Source organism: Triticum dicoccoides, chromosome 7B (assembly GCF_002162155.2).
Source record: "Triticum dicoccoides isolate Atlit2015 ecotype Zavitan chromosome 7B, WEW_v2.0, whole genome shotgun sequence".
Lineage (NCBI taxonomy): Eukaryota > Viridiplantae > Streptophyta > Magnoliopsida > Poales > Poaceae > Triticum > Triticum dicoccoides.
Genome location: NC_041393.1, coordinates 688932767 through 688938219, shown reverse-complemented (window position 1 = coordinate 688938219; position 5453 = coordinate 688932767). Strand labels below are relative to the sequence as shown.

The 5453-nt window shown below is 45.6% G+C and overlaps 1 pseudogene; it reads left to right on the top strand.

The window, feature by feature from the left end:
* The first annotated feature begins 3158 nt into the window (after nucleotides 1-3158).
* LOC119339395 lies at nucleotides 3159-5188 on the top strand (annotated as a pseudogene).
* The last annotated feature ends 265 nt before the right edge of the window (nucleotides 5189-5453 follow it).

The following is a 5453-nucleotide window of genomic DNA, read 5'->3' as shown; positions in this document are numbered from 1 at the left end:
AAATTTTGTTATTTTAGTTTCTATCAAAAAAATCTTTATCAAAATTCTTTTTGCTACTAAAGTTTCTAACAAAAAATTCTTTATGATAATTATTTCTGCTTTTCATTTTTTGAACAGAAAATACTTTGATAATTTTAGTTGCATAAATTTTATATAATTTTAGTTTAAAAAATACTAGAGGTTTATAAAAGCTTTTTAGTTGATTCCTTTTGATATTAGAGTTTTATAAAAGCATTTACTGTTTTTTTAGCTATAAGACCTTGAAATTGAAAAGCATTTCAAATGAACTCTGAAAAGGTTGGAAGTTGGCATGGTATCATCATTTCATCCACATAGCATGTGCAAGAAAGTTGAGAGGGTTACGGCAAAAACTGGATGCACTTCATGTACAAAACAGACAATCTCTTTCGAAGTATCATGATTTCATACGGAAACTTGTCTGTTACAACGGGCATTTCAAATGAACTACGAAAAGGTTGAAAGTTGGCATGGTACCATCATAATAGTTGTGGAGAAAGTCTTCACTTTTTCTTCGCTTGTGTCCTTTCCTTATTGCGCCGTAACCATGGATAATCTTCATCATTTATCAGGATGCTTGGGTCAGCCTTCACTTTGAAGGGAGGAATTTCATGAAACTTTTCATAATCTTCGGACATGTCTGTCTTGCCCTCCACTCCCACGATGTCCCTTTTTCCTGAAAGAACTATGTGGCGCTTTGGCTCATCGTATGATGTATTCGCTTCCTTATTTTTTTTTCTTTTCTCGGTTTGGTAGACATGTCCTTCATATAGATAACCTGTGCCACATCATTAGCTAGGACGAATGGTTCGTCAGTGTACCCAAGATTGCTCAGATCCACTGTTGTCATTCCGAACTGTGGGTCTACCTGTACCCCGCCTCCTGACAGATTGACCCAATTTCATTTAAACAAAGGGACCTTAAAATCTACTCCGAAGTCAAGTTCCCATATGTCCACTATGTAACCATAATATGTGTCCTTTCCCCTCTCGGTGGTTGCATCAAAGCGGACACCGCTGTTTTGGTTGGTGCTCTTTTGATCTTGGGCGATCATGTAAAATGTATTCCCATTTATCTCGTATCCTTTCCAAATCATTACAGTCGAAGATGGTCCCCTAGACAACGAGTACAACTCCTCACAAACAGTGTTTTCACCTCTGAGACGTGTTTCCAACCAACTACTGGAAGTCTTTATGTGTTCACATGTAATCCGGTCATCGCACTGCTTCGGGTGTTTGGAGCGCAGACTGTTCTTGTGTTCATCGACATAAGGGGTCACCAAGGTAGAGTTCTGTAGAACTATGTTGTGTGCTTGAGACCAAGAATATCCGTCCCTGCATATTATTGTCTCCCCTCCAAGCGTGCCTTTTCTAGTCAGTCTCCCCTCATACCGCAATTTAGGGAGACCTATCTTCTTAAGGCCAGGAATGAAGTCAACACAAAACCCAATGACATCCTCTGTTTGATGGCCCATGGAGATGCTTCCTTCTGGCCTAGCGCAGTTACGGACATATTTCTTTAAGACTCCCATGAACCTCTCAAAGGGGTACATATTGTGTAGAAATACGGGGCCCAGAATGACAATATCATCAACTAGATGAACTAGGACGTGCGTCATGATATTGAAGAAGGATGGTGGGAACACCAGCTCGAAACTGACAAGACATTGCACCACATCACTCCTTGGCCTTGGTATGATTTCTGGATCGATCACCTTCTGAGAGATTGCATTGAGGAATGCACATAGCTTCACAATGGCTAATCGGACGTTTTCCGGTAGAAGCCCCCTCAATGCAACCGGAAGCAATTGCGTCATAATCACGTGACAGTCATGACTTTAAGTTCTGAAACTTTTTCTCTGCCATATTTATTATTCCCTTTATATTCGACGAGAAGCCAGTCGGGACCTTCATACTAAGCAGCCATTCAAAGAAGATTTCCTTCTCTTCTTTGGTAAGAGCGTAGCTGGCAGGACCTTCATACTGCTTTGGAGGCATGCCGTCTTTTTCGTGCAAATGTTGCAGGTCCTCCCGTGCCTGAGCTGTATCTTTTGTCTTCCCATACACCCAAGAATCCTAGCAAGTTCACGCAAAGGTTCTTCGTCACGTGCATCACGTCGATCGAAGAGCGGACCTCTAGGTCTTTCCAGTAGGGTAGGTCCCAAAATATAGATTTCTTCTTCCACATGGGTGCGTGTCCCTCAGCGTCACTCGGAACAGCTAGTCCGTCGGGACCCTTTCCAAAGATTACGTGTAAATCATTGACCATAGCAAGTACATAATCACCGGTACGCATGGCGGGCTTCTTCCGGTGATCTGCCTCGCCTTTGAAATACTTGCCTTTCTTTCGACATTGATGGTTGGTCGGAAGAAATCGACGATGGCCTAGGTACACATTCTTCCTGCAGCTTCCCAGGTATATACTTTCGGTGTCAGCTAAACAGTGCGTGCATGCGTAGTATCCCTTGTTTGTCTGTCCTGAAAGGTTACTGAGAGCGGGCGAACCATTGATGGTTACAAACAGCAACGCGTGCAGGTTAAATTCCTCCTGTCTGTGCTCATCCCACACGCGTGCACCGTTTCCATTCCACCGCTGTAAAAGTTCTTCAACTAATGGCCTTAGGTATACATCAATGTCGTTGCCGGGTTGCTTAGGGCCTTGGATGAGAACTGGCATCAAAATGAACTTCCGCTTCATGCACATCCAAGGAGGAAGGTTATACATACATAGAGTCACGGGCCAGGTGCTGTGATTGCTGCTCTGCTCCTCGAAGGGATTAATGCCATCCGCGCTTAAACCAAACCATACGTTCCTTGGATCATGTGCAAACTCAGCCCAGTACTCTCTCTCGATTTTTCTCCACTGTGACCTGTCAGCGGGAGCTCTCAACTTACCGTCTTTCTTACGGTCCTCACTGTGCCATCGCATCAACTTGGCATGCTGTTTGTTTCTGAACAATCATTTCAACCGTGGTATTATAGGAGCATACCACATCACCTTCGCAGGAACTCTCTTCCCGCGGGGCTCATCGTCAACATCACCAGGGTCATCTCGTCTGATCTTATACCACAATGCACTGCATACCGGGCATGCGTTCAAATCCTCGTACGCACCGCGGTAGAGGATGCAGTCATTAGGGCATGCATGTATCTTCTGCACCTCCAAAACACTGCGGCGCGTGCGGGATCACAGACGACAAGGAAAAAAGAAGGAGCGGCGAACAAGATCGATCGGCAATAACACCTAATCCGGCCGTGCTACCGGGTGACGTCCTCGCGGAGATCCTCGGCCGCCTCGCGCCGCACAGCCTAGCCACGTCCCGCCTGTTCTGCAGTGCGTGGCGCGACACCATCGACACCCGCCTGCGCGCCCACCTGCTCCCGTGCTTCATGCGCGGAATCTTCATCAACTTCACCCGGCTTAGATTCTCGGAGTTCTTCTCACGTCCCACGACAGGCCCGGCGATCTGCGGAGGGCTCGACTTCTTGCCCTGCACGGGCGTCAGTGTCATGGACCACTGCAACGGGCTATTGCTTTGCCGCGGTCTGAGGCACGAGCACGACCATGCACTGCCGCGCGATTATGTCGTCAACCCGGCCACACGTCGGTGGGCGCGTCTGCCCCAACACCCTCGGCCGCACATGTCGGGTTCCGACGAGAGCGCGTACCTCGCGTTCGAGCCAGGCATGTCACCGCACTATGAGGTCGTTCTGATCCCGCTCGTGTTGTCCGCCGGCGTGTCGAACGATGACACATTGCTTGGATCGGAGTGGCCCCCCCGCGTCATACGTCATTGATGTGTTCTCGTCAGTTACTCGGTGGTGGGACAAGACGACCTTTGTTCGGGAAGGGGAGACCGCAGGGATCATTGACTACATGGATTCGGATTGGTCGTATAATCAATATCATTATCATGCGGTCTACTGGCAAAGCAATCTCTATATCCATTGCCAGCATGGCTATCTCATGAGGTACTACTACTTGCTCCTCGGTCATTATTCCTGTTTAGCATAAGTCAAATATTGTGGGATTTGCAAATCAAAGTCAAATATTGTGATGTTTCCTCCACACCAATTCTTCTGAGTTTTCCATAAGGCCACAGCGTAATGCTAAGAATTCTCAGGAATTAGTTCAATGTAAGGAAAGAGTCATAAGAATCTAGTACCGCCATTCCGGCCCATTAAATGAATGTCATACATGGGCATAATAACATAGGAAAAATCCCATGGTAATTATCTAAGAAATACTGCTAAAATATATGCTGCTATGATTCTTACCTGGTGTTATTAATCTGTCTTATCTGATTGTTCATGTTTGCAGAATGTGTTTGTCAGATCACACATACAGAGTAATTACACTACCAGTCAGCAAATATTTACCGAGAGGATATCCCGACCACCATCTTGGTAAATCACAGAGAGGGGTGTATTGTGCAATATCAAATAACCGGAGTCCGGTCCTTCAGCTTTGGCATCTCAATGAATCGTGTAGTCGAATAGAATGGGTGCTAAATCATGATACCACTCTTAGTACCTTTGAACATGAGGACTATGCCCAACTAGGTAGGCAATGGATCATACAGGATGTTAACTACCGTAAGTGGTTCTTTGAGCAGAATGGAATTTACAAAGAGCCGGTGGAAGAGAAATATGACTGGAATTCTGACGAGGATAGCATTCTTCACATTGAATATGATGTTGAAGAGGGATACGAGGATAACGGTCTTGACTTCGAAGATGACGCTATCGAGGATAACACTCTTGAAGAGGGATATTATGGAAATTATTATTTCCTTGGGTTTCATCCTTATGAAGAGATTGTCTTCTTAATTTCATCAGGGAGAAAACCTAGAGGACTGGCCTATGATTGGAACAGCTCAAAATTTCAGGACTTGGGCAATGTGTGTTCAGCATATTACGACCCCATCTGTGGACTACCATGCCAAGAGACATATGCAGCTTTCCCGTATACACCTTGCTGGATAGGCGAGTTTCCGGGAAACGAAATAGAATCGCTATATCAAGATCGGGAACTATCTAGGACAAAGATGGAATTGGAAGAGGAATCCAACATTACATGCATGGACTTGTACGATATGCGCAAGTTCAGTGGACGCGTCAAGAGGATCAAGGACTCCACAACCAAGATTCGTCGCAGACGCCGCAAGTAGGAATCCACATTCACCGACATGAAGGCCAAGGCAATCAAGTTCTTCCTTGGCAATGCCACCAAGAAGCTCGAGTGTGGGAGTTAAATGTTGAAGGCAGGGCACAACAATTTTCTACGGCTGGCTGCTCCTACAAAGAAAAACTGGGCTGCAGATCTCGTGCAAAAAAACTAGGATGGCCTCACCATGAGAAATGCAGCTTCCGCAACCAAGTGCTAGATATGAAACATCGAGAGGTTGCTTATGCAAAAAGCTCTGACGAAACGAA